Below are 13,381 nucleotides of genomic sequence, written 5' to 3' on the forward strand. Positions count from 1 at the left end.
AATTTGTGAAGGGGCCCTCATAACCTTGCCTAAAAACCCCTGTGTGACCATGGAGTCTTTGGATAAGGTCACAACCTCTTCTTTTAAACATCATTTTGTTGCTCCTGTATAAATTAGGAAGCGGTAGGGTATGTTGTTTACCAGCACTGTCATGGGAGGCTCCTCCTCAGACCTTCAAGTTTACCGACAGCACAGGACACATTAGAGTGGGTTAGTGTGTGCCATTCACCAGACGCAGGACTGAACCATGTTGGCCCCACAGCTTATCTGGTTCTGGGAGCGGAAGGAGGATTGTGACCCAGTCCTAGCTTTGGGAGTCCACTTTACAACTTCTTCAAATCCTGCTAATACGTGCTTTATTCTCTCTGAACATCTGCGGTGGTACCATCATTGGTGCCACTGACTTCTGCACCATTGCGGCCACAGCTGTTCTGACCGGCACCATCTGCTCCCAGCTCATGGATTTTGCAGTAACAAACTGGTTCTGACCCAACCACTTCTTGCGCTCTCTCTTTACTTCTTGCCTTAACTTGTTTTCTCTCCCTCCTTACGAGGCAATGCTGCATGTAGGGGAAATTCCAGTTGGGATTTCCCCTCCCGTATCTGATTCAGTGCTCTGACATAGCCTTGTGCTCTGCCTCAAATGACCCTCCCATATGCCAGGACCAGTCAAATTGGTTCCCCTCCCCAGTCCAGTCTGCGAGGAAGTTGCTGAATCAGTGTGAAAAGAATTCCCCTTTGTTTCTCATGATTATTTCCCTTGGAGTCAGTCTACAATTGTTCAGTGTTCAGGCCCAGCAGTACCCACTCTCGTCATTTGGTCCCAGAAGACTGGGATCCCTTTACTCACCCCGCTAGTTGTCTCATTGCCCAGAACTTCTATGAAGCTCCCTGCCTTTCAGGTGCATTCAGAGGAATCAGTGGGAGTGTGGGTTCTCCATGCCACTGAAGTTCGGTGCCCTGAACGCGACGGACAGGGGAACTTCGGGGAGTTCTAGCGCTGGACTGGGGTTGTTCTAGGAGTGCCTGGGATTGTTGACCTGTTACTCTGTCATGTCTAGACCAGACAGCTTGGTTTTCAGCAGGTGCCCCTTTGGCTCCGTTGACTGGTGCTTGCTGTAGCCTAAAGTGGGGATAGCAGGCATTGGGGAGGTCACCTTCAGTCCTGCATATGAGGAGGTGCAGATGCCTTGCTTGCTTATTGTGGATTAGTGTTATCTGCTTGCCCTCTGTTTTTAGTTTGTATGTGTGTTCTCATGTGTTCAATTATGTTGGTGTCAAGGTTCCCTCTTTTAGCCAGGTGAACACGGGTGCAGGTGTGTGTGTGTGTCCGATTTGTAGCAAAACATGTCAAGCTTTTTTAGCTTGTGTGGGGAATTTATTTTACATATGCTTTACAGCGATTCCATGATGAATTTGCTTAGCCTCTAAGGGGATAGTTCTTCTTTTTTAGCTTTTATGCTTTTAGAGAACCTTGAGTTATAAGCGTTCTAACTTTATTGTTTTTAGAAGATTTTTATGTTTTATTCTGGTAACGGGGAACTATGTAAATGGGGATTACTAGCTCTACTCTGGTATTAGGAAATATATACACAGGGTGTAGGAGGCTGGCCTGGTTTGTAGTGGGTACCTATGGTACTTACACCTTATACCAGCTCCAGTTATCCCTTACTAGTGAAATGTAGGCAGTGTCTAGAAGCCAGGCTGTCTAGAGGTAACTGTGGATGAGCAGCCAAGGCTTATCTAGGACACCTGCAAAGCTCATGCAATACCACTGTAGTCACACAGTACTCACACACGAAAGAAAATGCGCGGTGTTACTAAAATAAAGGTACTTTATTTTGCTGACACAAATGCCAAAAATACCATAAAGACTATACTTCCTTAGGAGGTAAGTAATACACAAATTATATATACTAGTAGGAAGATATAGGCATAAAACAGTTAGAAAACAATGCAATTAGTGAAAATCACAATAGTTAGAAATGTGCCTGGGGGAGCACAAACTGTAGGAGGCTGGCCTGGTTTGTAGTGGGTACCTTGGGTACTTACAACTTATACCAGGTCCAGTTATCCCTTATTAGTGAAATGTATTAGTGTTCTAGCAGATTAGACTGATAGAAGTAGCTATATCAGAGCAGCTTAGGCTGAACTAGGAGACATGAAAAGCTCCTGCTATAACACTTATAGTTACACAGTACTTATACACAAGTAAAGACAATACTCAGTGTTACCAAAAATAAAGGTGGTTTATTTGGGTGACACAAGGCCAAAAATATCTTAGAGACAATACTCCTTCTGGAGGTAAGTATTATACACAATATATAGACTAGACACCAAAACAAGGTAAGTAATTAAACATAAGATAGTGCAAACAATAAGAAATGCTATAGAATGCAATAGGAGAAAATAGGTCTGGGGCAATGCAAACCATATACTAAGAAAGTGGAATGCGAATAACGAATTCCCCCCTAGACAAGTGTAGTGTGTAGAGAATCGCTGGGAGAGTAGGAAAACCACAAAGGTGAGTAAAATACCCCACCCCGGAGCCCAGGAAAGTGGGAGTAAAGTACTGCAAGTTTCCTTAGGGCAAACTACAAGTAATGATTAGAGTTATTGCAAGAACCAAGCAAGGCTGCAAACAACAAATGGTGGATTCCTGGACCTGAAAACCTGCAAAGAGAGGAGACCAAGGGCCAGATGTATGAATCTGGCCCAGTGCAATTCGGTAATTGCGATTTTTAAGAAATCGCAATTACCGACTCGCAAAGGGCCATGTATCACATTTGGAAATCGGTAATTGTGATTTCTTAAAAATCTCAAATGCAATTACCGAATCGCAAATTGCGATACATGGCCCCATTCGCAGCTATGGGCCTGCTGGCCCATAGCTGCAAATTTTTTGCATTTCTCAAATTGCGATTTCTGAAACAGAAATCGCAATTTGGGAAAAGCAAAGAGCCAGGGGGCTGGGGGCCTAAGGCCCCCTCTCCTGCACCCCATTTTTTTTTCTCCACATGTAAAGTACACACATGCCAAACCTCCTGAGGCCTCTGTGCACTATTTGCAAGAGTCCTTCGTGCACACCCTGGCCCAGGTCCCCAGGACTCTATCCTGTGATGCTCAACTCGCTGAGTTGTCCTCCGGCGGCGTGGGACCTTCTTTTGTAGTGCTGCAACAACCGCAATGTGTACCTCCTTTGTCCCCATGTCCTTGGGCCTCCGTGGATGCTGCCTGGCCATCTGTGGGTTCCATCCAGTGTTGGGAGCCCCCTCTGCCTCCTCAGTCTGAATTGAGGCCCCCAGGTCCCTCTGCAGCTTTACTGCATTTTTAAATTTTGCACCAGGTTACCACCTGGTTGCAGGTCATGGTATTTTGCACTTGCAAAATACCATTCTGTGAAAAATCGTGATTTTTTGCAGAATTGCATTGCGACCTGGATTTTGCAAATCCCAAATTGCGATTCGCAAAATCCAGGTCGCAACGCAGAAAATCGAAATTTTTGCGATTTTCTGTTTTTGGTCTGCGAATGCATTTGATGCATGGCCAGATCCTGATTTTGCACTCGCAAACGGCCGATTTCGCTGTTTACGAGTGCAAAATCAGATGATACATCTGGCCCCAAGTCCAGAAGTCAGAGAAGCTTCCAGGAAGGACAGGAGCCCCTGCCAAACTAGAAGAAGGTGCAAAAGAAGAGTCCCCGGTTGGACGAAGACTGCAGAAATGCATCAAAGGAAGATGGCTGCAGGTTCCTTCATGATGCAATGGATGTCCCACGTGGAGATGTTGGTTGCAGGCGAGTGCTGGATTCGTCCAACAAACCTTGGTTGAAGCAAAGCCATAGATTGAGTCAAAGTGGAACTGCCTGGACCCAGGAGGGACCTGGGGGCCTCAATTCAGACTGAAGAGGCAGAGGGGGCTCCCAACACTGGATGGAACCCACAGATGGCCAGGCAGCATCCACGGAGGTCCCAGGACATGGGGACAAAGGAGGTACACATTGCGGTTGTTGCAGCACTACAAAAGAAGGTCCCACGCCGCCGGAGGACAACTCAGCGAGTTGAGCATCACAGGATAGAGTCCTGGGGACCTGGGCCAGGGTGTGCACGAAGGACTCTTGCAAATAGTGCACAGAGGCCTCAGGAGGTAAAGATGACACGGTGCACAGGAGTACTGTCACAATCGGGGAAGGCAAGCTCTTACCTCCTCCACATTTGGACAGCAGGAACTTAGGACAGTCTGGGTCAAACGGGTCCACCACCTGTGTTCCAAGGACCATGCTTCTCACCAGGAGAGGAGTCCAAGAGAACCAGTTGTCATCTTAGAAGGTGCCTGCAGGGGCAGGGAAGTGATTCCGTCACTCCACAGGAGATTTCTTCAGTCCTTCTGGTGCAGGGTGAAGGCAGGGAGTCCCCAGACCATGCACGCCGTGGAAACTGTTGCAGTTGCTAGCTGGAGCTGAAGTTGCAGAGGGAAATGTCAGGAGGTCCAAGTTCTCTAGATCTGCACGATGCTGATAATGGGCCCACCTCCAGGCAACACCAAGTCAGATGCCATTATGGCGATGAACTTTGGAGGGGCCCGGCTGGGGGAAGGGGTAATCGGAAAGGAACAGCCAGGAGGAAGATCTGAAAAGGAAGAGGTTAATGCAGAATATACAGTAATACAGTAAATACCTATGCAACAATGAATCACTCCCTTGCAAATGATCTTACTAATCTCAAATGCCAACAGAAGAACCAAAATCCCTCTGAAGAAATTGTGGAACGATGCAAACTCTGCACCACTCTTACACCAGAGATTCAAGAAATGTCTCAGGGCAACTTATCTCATATAACAGGAGCTCTGTACTTAAATAAGGATCTCTCTAAATAGAACCTGCTTGGTTCAGAAACACCTAACATGAACTGAAACTAGAATTCCTCAATAACACGCACTCAGCGCAAAACTATTATGTAGTCCTTTCTTCTTAATGAGGTCACTCAACACGAGTCCCCACAATGAAAGTATGAAACGAAAAAATACAATGCCACTTTCTCTTTGTCAAGAAATAACATGCAAACTATAATAACATTGTGGTTTAAAATAGAGCGTTCACAGGCGCGAAGAAATTACACTGTTACTAAGAAAATAAATGTACAAACAATTACGTAGAGGATTTCAATGGAAATGACACAGAGAAATGGTTATTTTGTATCAAGGGAGAAAGATGGCCGAGGGAAAGATGTTGCTAAGCAACACACTAGGTCCGTTGCAAACAAAACAAAGACTCTGAACACGTAGTACACCAAGAGGGCAGGAATGCCCATAAAAGGAAATCTCTAACCGACGCGAGCCGTCCGCTCACAAAGGAAAAGGGAAAATGAAACAGGACCAGTCAGCAGCGAGGGATGACACCAGCTCCACGAAGGGATTCTGAATAGGAAGCGTTGGTTGGAGGGGTGTGGCAGGTATTTATAGCCTGACCACACCCAAAATGGCTGTCACCAGGAAAGCTGGGAAATTAAGTCCTCTCTCATTTCCTGATAGTTTGCACTGATGTCCATGGTTCATGATGAGAGCAGTGGAGCCACCAATGACCCAACCGTCTTGGCAGGTGACTTTTGCCGCAAAGGGGTTGTGGCTTCACAGAAAGGGTAGCTGTGGAAGCAAAAAGGGAGCGGTTGCGCCCACACGCCGCCGGGATCCTGACAGTAAAGTAGCCCTTCTGGATACTTTGTTGCTGTTACATCAGTTCCTGGAGCAGTCTGTGCTCGATCCGAGGTCAGAGGATGAAGTAGTAGTTGCAGAGGATTCCTGATGGAAACTTGTAAGCAGAATCTGAGGAGAAACCCACAGGCGAGACCCTAAATAGCCCTGAGATGGGGATTGGTGATTTCCACTTAAACACTGTATGGTGTAAATTGAACACAAGTCCTCATCCATACCGCAGAACACCAAAATGTTGGAAAGTGGGTTATTGGCAGTGGTAACTATGAACCTACCACTGGCACTAAGGCCACTAGCCAAATATAGATTCAGTACAGGTCCCAGTAAATTAGGCCCTTGCTCAACCCTTGGTAGCTATAATCGAGCAGGCAGGCCTAACTTAGGAGACAAGAGTGTAAAGCATTCAAAAACACCAATACAGTAAATAAGTGAGACAAAACACACAATATAAATCTATACTAATTTATAAAAATAGGTTATATTTTTCTGAGTAAATAGACACCAAAACGACAAAAATCCAATGTAGGGAACCAGAGAAATGAATTTTAAAATAATAAACACTTTCTAGCGCTTAGAAACACAAGGTGCCAACTTTACCAAGTTCTCCAAACTTCAGGTGGTGTTTCCTGAAGTCCTCCTTGCACGTACAAAAGGTCCAAAACACAAATCCAGGGCTCTGGAATCTCCGGGTGGGTCCTTGGAACCGGAGATATGAATTTTTGAAAGACTAAACACTTCCTAGCGCTTAGAAACACTAAGGGGGTCATTACAACATTGGTGGTAAAAGCCGCTTACAGCCGTGTAGAAGATCGCTAACACACTGCCGCGGCCGCGGAATTCCACCACGGTCATTATGACCCACAGCTCGGATTCCACCAAAATTTAGACACCCACACAAGTCGGCCACACCAAAGGTCAGTGATAAACTGGCAAAAACAAAACCTCCACTATTACCCCAACAGGAATACGCCCACACTATCACGACCCACAAATCCACATGGCAGTCTTTCAACCGCGGTATTCCATTGGCGGTACACACCGCCGCGCTCAAAATACACACACTCTTACAAAACACTACCACATTGGACAAATCGAAATACACACACCTGATACACATACACACACCACTCCCACACACCCAATACAATATAAAACACACACCCACATCACCCACAAACCCTTACGACCACAATTGCGACTGAAGGCCAGAGAGAGACACAACAATCTACAACCAAGTATCCACAGGCACACAATACCATCACCCACATAACATCCACACACCTCACACAACACACCACTAAATATCACCCCACATATCACAACACACACCACCCCACACATCATCCACACCACCATAATCCTCCTAGTTCGCCCATGGGCCTCATTATAGCGTTCCTCTGCCCTTGTCCTGGGATTCCTCACTGGGGTCAGTAGCCATGACAGGTTGGGGTAGCCACAGTCACCTGCAAATGGCGAGGGACAACCGTTAGACACACACTAACTCTTAGGGACATCCCCATACAACTATTCCCACTGATTTGGTTCCCAGTTGTCCCATCACATAAGGGATGCTGCTGTTCCACAGGATGTAAGCGTCATGCACTGAGCCAGGGAATTTTGCATTAACATGGGAGATGTACTGGTCTGCCAAACACACCATCTGCACATTCATCGAATGGTAACTCTTTTCTGTACACCTGTTCACTCCATCGGGGGGACCAAGGCCACATGTGTCCCATCAATGGCACCTATGATGTTGGGGATATGTCCCAGGGCATAGAAGTCACCTTTCACTGTAGGCAAATCCTCCACCTGAGGGAAAACGATGTAGCTCCGCATGTGTTTCAGCAGGGCAGACAACACTCTGGACTAAACGTTGGAAAACATAGGCTGGGACATCCCCGATGCTATGGCCACTGTAGTTTGAAAAGACCGACTTGCAAGGACATGGAGTACTGACAGCACCTGCACTTGAGGGGGGATTCCTGTGGGATGGCGGATAGCTGACATCAGGTCTGGCTTCAACTGGGCACACAGTTCCAGGATTGTGGCACGATCAAGCCTGTACGTGATGATTACATGTCCATTGTCAACAGGTCCACCAGCGGTCTGTACACCGGAGGATGCAGCCATCTCCTCATATGTCCCAGCGGACAGTGCATATGAAGGACAACAGTGAGCACAGAGTCAACCAACTCAGAGGTACGTAAACACAGCTTACTCATAAAACCATTCATAACCCGAATTTTGCCTGTATGAGTTTTGAGGTAAGGCCTAGGTATGTGTGACGCAGTTAAAAATTAAAGCCATGTGGGCCACTAAAATGGCGGCTGCCTGACCTGTAATGTGGGACAAGGGGATAGGAGGTAACTGCGCTGGTGTTGTACACCATCACGGTAGGCGGTCGAAGACCACCGCTCAATTCTGCATTGGTTAACATTGGACCCTATGGGACCCAGGAGCCAATGACGATGTACGCCGGCAGTGACGGTACGCACCACCGCGGACATGACCGCCATTTTCTCTCTGTGCAATCACTCAATACCTGATCTTCGACAGGAGAGGACCTACACTGCAAGTGCTGCTGTGACCCCAGTCTGGAAGAGACAATGGCTCGTGCTTCTGGGGAAAGGGCCTCTGCCTTCAGCACAGAGGAGTTGGAGAAACTTGTGAATGGGGTCCTCCCCCAGTACACGCTACTCTACGGTCCTCCAGACAAACAGGTAAGTACACTGGGAGCATGCTGTATGGGCAATGCCTGTGTGGAGTGGTGTGGATGAAAGATGGGGGGGGAATGATGCGTGCATGAAACGACAGTGAGTGCATGTGCCACATGGCAAGGGTAGGGATGAGGGCCTATAACTGTGATGGTGCAGTTGGTAATAACTTCTCTTTTTCCCCTGTACAATTCATGTAGGTCAGCGCCCACCAGAAGAAGGATATTTGGCGTGACATCGCCAAGGACGTCCGAACCCTGGGGGTCTATCACAGATGGAGCACCCACTGCTTGAAAAGATGGGAGGACATTCGCGCTGGAGCAAGAAGACGGCGGATGCCCAGCTGGGGATGGCCTCGCCACGTGGGAGGGGTGCCCGTCGCACCAAGACCCCCCCTGATGTTCAGGATCCTGGCGGTGGTGTACCCGGAGTTGGATGGGTGCTTGAGGGCATCCCAGCAGCAAGGGGATGACTACACTCTCATTCTGCTGATTCAGTGCACAGTGGAGGTGTCTGGGTGGGGGAGGTGGGCTGTGGGTTTCCGTAGGCCAGGACGAGTGTGCTAGTTAAGTCCCCTTTTTCAGCCAGACCCTATGCCACCCCACCCCACATGGGTACAGTGCCAACTATACCTAGTCAGGCTCCTGTGACATCCATGTGTGCAGATATCGGCCATAGCCTTGTAGGCCATGTCCCAGGGATTGAATAGTGGACCCCAAGTGCACGGCGTAGTGCAGGGGGCTTCTGTGTCTGTCGTGTCCGCCAACGGTAGCAGTAATGCATGCACTCAACATGTCTTTCTTCTGTCTCCCCCCACCCCCCTTTTTGTGGTCTCCCAGTACATGTGTGCATTAGCATCATCAGGTGGAGGAGCAGTGGCACCGGAGCAGGAGGGAGCTGCATCCCACATTGCCCTGGAGGGCGACACTACGGAGTCTGATTTCACCAGTGGGACGGTGGGCGAGGGGAGCTCCATGGCAGGGACAGGAGCTGACACCAGTGATACGGACTCGTCCTCTGATGGGAGCTCCCTTGTGGTGGCGGCACCATCTGTGCCCACCGCATCTACAGGTACAGCCGCCACCCCCCATCCAGCACCGCCCTCCCAGCAGCCCCTCTGCCTTTGCCCCGTGCCCGCTCACCCAGGAGGGTGGGCATCTCCTTCGCCCCAGGCACCTCAGCCCCAGTCACCCCTGCTGCCCTCAGTGAGGAGGCTATTGACCTCCTCAAGTCCCTCACTGTTGGGCAGTCTACCATTTTGAATGCCATCCAGGGTGTAGAGAGACAGTTGCAACAAACCAATGCATTCCTGGAGGGCATTAATTCTGGTCAGGCAGCCCTTTAGTGAGCTTTTCAGACTCTGGCCTCAGCTCTGATGGCAGCCAGTGTCCCTGTCTCTAGCCTCCCCCTCCAACTTCCTCCACCCAGACCCACTCCCCTGTACCTCAGCCTACCCCAAGCACACCATCAGACCAGCATGCACACACCTCAACACACAAGGGAAGCTCTGGCAAACATAAGCACCACACATCCCACAGGCACTCACGCAAGCATCACACACATGCAGACATAGCAACATCCCCTGCCTCCACTGTGTCCCCCTCGTCTCCCTCCTCCCTCCCAGTCTCGTCTCCACTCACACCTGCATGCACTACATCTACAGCCACTACTTCCATCACCAGCACACCCACCACCACACCCCGCTCACATGCAGTCACCACCCCCACTACCATTCACACATCCCCTGTGTCCTCTCCCAGTGTGTCTGTGACACCACCTCCCAAGGTACACAAACGCAGGCACACACCCACCCAACAGCCATCCACCTCACGACAGCCTCCGGCACATGCACCTTCACCCAAAGTCACCAAACGTACACCTCCTACAACCACAACCTCTTCCTCCACTCCCAAACCACCTCCATCTACCCGTCCCAGTGTTCCTAAGAAACTTTTCCTGCCCACCCTTGACCTCTTTCCCTCACCTCTCCCACCCCGTCAGTCTCCTAGGGCCCGACCCTCCAGGTCCCAACCTAGCACCTCAGCCACAACATCGGCGGGACCAGTGCTGCCAGTAGTCACCGGATTCTGGAGTGCACCAGGGCAGCCAGTGTGGCAAGGAGCCACAGCACGGACAGTCCCCCACCTGTCAAGCATCAAAAGTTGGGCAGTGCCCGGCGGGAGAGGGGGAAGACACCAGCCACCAAAGCCGCTCCCAGGGGTACAGGTGGGAGTGTGGAGTCAGCTGCGACATCTTCCAAGGTGGGGAAGGGGCACAAGAAACCCGGCAAGTCTGGGAAGACCAGCACGGTGGAGAAGACCGCCATCAGCCCCGCTGCCCAGGAGGTGACCGCCAGCAGCCCGCTGGCCCAGACAGGACCACCAGCATCAGCCCCGCTGCCCAGGAGGCGACCGCCAGCAGCCCCGCTGGCCCAGACAGGACCGCCAGCATCAGCCCTGCTGGCCCAGACAGGACCGCCAGCATCAGCCCTGCTGGCCCAGACAGGACCGCCAGCATCAGCCCCGCTGCCCAGGAGGTGACCGCCAGCAGCCCAGCTGGCCCAGACAGGACCGCCAGCATTAGCCCCACTGCCCAGGAAGTGACCGCCAACAGCCCCTCTGGCCCAGACAGGACCGCCAGCATCAGCTCCGCTGCCCAGGAGGCGACCACCAGCAGCCCCGCTGGCCCAGACAGGACCGCCAGCAGCTGAAGCGCTGCCAAGGACACCGCCGCCACAATCACCGCTGCCAAGGACACCGCCGCCACAAGCACCGCTGCCAAGGACACCGCCGCCACAAGCACCGCTGCCAAGGACACTGCCGCTACAAGCACCGCTGGCAAAGACACCGCCGCCACAAGCACCGCAGGCCCATGAGCGCCAAAAGCACTGATGCTACTGAGGCCACCACGAGCAGGATGAAGCACTCTGGGTACCAAGCCCCCTCCAGAACCAGTGGAGATTTACATCTACTTCCTCAGTCCTTGGCAGGATGAAGCACTCTGGGCACCAAGCCCCCTCCAGAACCAGTGGAGATTTACATCTACTTCCTCAGTCCTTGGCAGGAAAAGCACTCTGGGTACCAAGCCCCCTCCAGAACCAGTGGAGAGATACATCCACTACCTCAGTCCTTGGCAGGATGAAGCACTCTGGGCACCAAGCCCCCTCCAGAACTAGTGGAGAATGTTATCCACTTGTGAGACTGTGGCTTTGCACTCCCCAGGATTGAACAGTGGACAACCCACCCACTGTAGACACTTGTGAGATTGTGGCTTTGCACTCCCCAGGATATAGCAGTGGGCAACTCACCTACTGTAGAGACTTGTGAGACTGTGGTTTTGCACTCCCCAGGATTTAACAGTGGGCATGGGGCCACTTCGTGGATTTGGCGGCATGCACTCAACCGGCTGAGGTGCCCCCCGTTTCCCTTCCCCCTGAGGTGCCTGTTTTATTTCTATCTGATGCCCCTGCAGTATTCTCTCCGTCATGTTCGGGTATCTTGTGTGGGCCTCGCCCATGCAGTGTAGGCCCAGTGGTCCACGGACTTTAAGGGTGGAATACCCTGGACTAATATTCATGGTGTATATATTTGTAAATAGTGTATGTATATTATTTGACTACTGAATTTTAATATATTACAATTGTTCACCTCATTTCCTTTTGTCTTTGCATTCTTCCGGGTGGTTGGGGTGGTGTAACTGTAATGTATCATGCTGTATTAGTGTGTGTGTTGTCGTGGGTGAGGGTTGGGGTGGGGGTGGGGGTGTTGCATGTGTGTGTCACTGTTTTTTCTCTCCCCTGTGTAGTAGGTGCAGTACTCACCGTGGTCTTCGCCGCCAGCGTTCGTGCTCCTGGTAGAGGAGTAGGAAGATAAAGGCTGGCAGAATTTGGAGCTCGGGTTCCATGGCATCCTGGTTCCTCATGGGGTGTGCAGAGGTGAGCGTTTTCCCTTCGAAGTCCTGTTTCCGCCGTGTTTTTGTTCACGGTGAATCCACCCCGGAAAAGGTGGCGGATTGGTAGGTTGGGATACTGTGGGCGGTACATCAAATCAAATCAAATCAAATCATTTATAAAGCACGCTACTCACCCGTGAGGGTCTCAAGGCGCACGGGGGAGGGGGTTACTGCTGCTCGAAGAGCCAGGTCTTGAGTTGCCTCCAGAATGCGAGGTGGTCCTGGGTGGTCCTGAGGTTGGTGGGGAGGGAATTCCATGTCTTGACCGCCAGGTAGGAGAAGGATTTCCCACCTGCCATAGTGCGGCAGATGCGAGGGACGGCGGCGAGTGCGAGGTTGGCGGAGCGAAGTTGACGGGTGGGCGTGTAGAAACTGAGGCGATGGTTGAGGTATTCGGGTCCCTTGTTGTGGAGGGCTTTGTGTGCGTGGGTGAGGAGCCGGAAGGTGATCCTTTTGTTGACGGGAAGCCAGTGCAGGTGTCTCAGGTGGGCGGAGATGTGGCTGTTGCGGGGTATGTCGAGGACGAGGCAGGCGGAGGCGTTTTGTATTCGCTGCAGACGTTTCTGGAGTTTACCGGTGGTTCCTGCGTATAGGGTGTTTCCGTAGTCCAGGCGGCTCGTGACGAGGGCGTGGGTCACAGTCTTTCTGGTGTTGACGGGGATCCAACGGAAGATCTTTCGGAGCATGCGGAGGGTGAGGAAGCAGGAAGATGATACAGCGTTGACTTGTTTGGTCATGGTGAGAAGTGGGTCGAGGATGAAACCGAGGTTGCGTGCGTGGTCTGAGGTGGTTGGTGCGGAGCCAAGGGCCGTGGGCCACCAAGAGTCGTCCCGACATTGTCATTGTCTCCCATCTGTCTGTTGGTGGTGACCGCCGCGCTGTTTGTTTGTACCACCGTGGCGGTCGGAGTGTTAAAGTGGCTGTCTTTGTTGGTGGTTTCCGCCACAGTCGTAATTCCCTTTTTTTTCCGCCGGCCTGTTGGCGGTCTTACCGCCGCTTTAACA

Source organism: Pleurodeles waltl, chromosome 2_1, assembly GCF_031143425.1.
Source record: "Pleurodeles waltl isolate 20211129_DDA chromosome 2_1, aPleWal1.hap1.20221129, whole genome shotgun sequence".
In the NCBI taxonomy this organism is placed as follows: Eukaryota; Metazoa; Chordata; class Amphibia; order Caudata; family Salamandridae; genus Pleurodeles; species Pleurodeles waltl.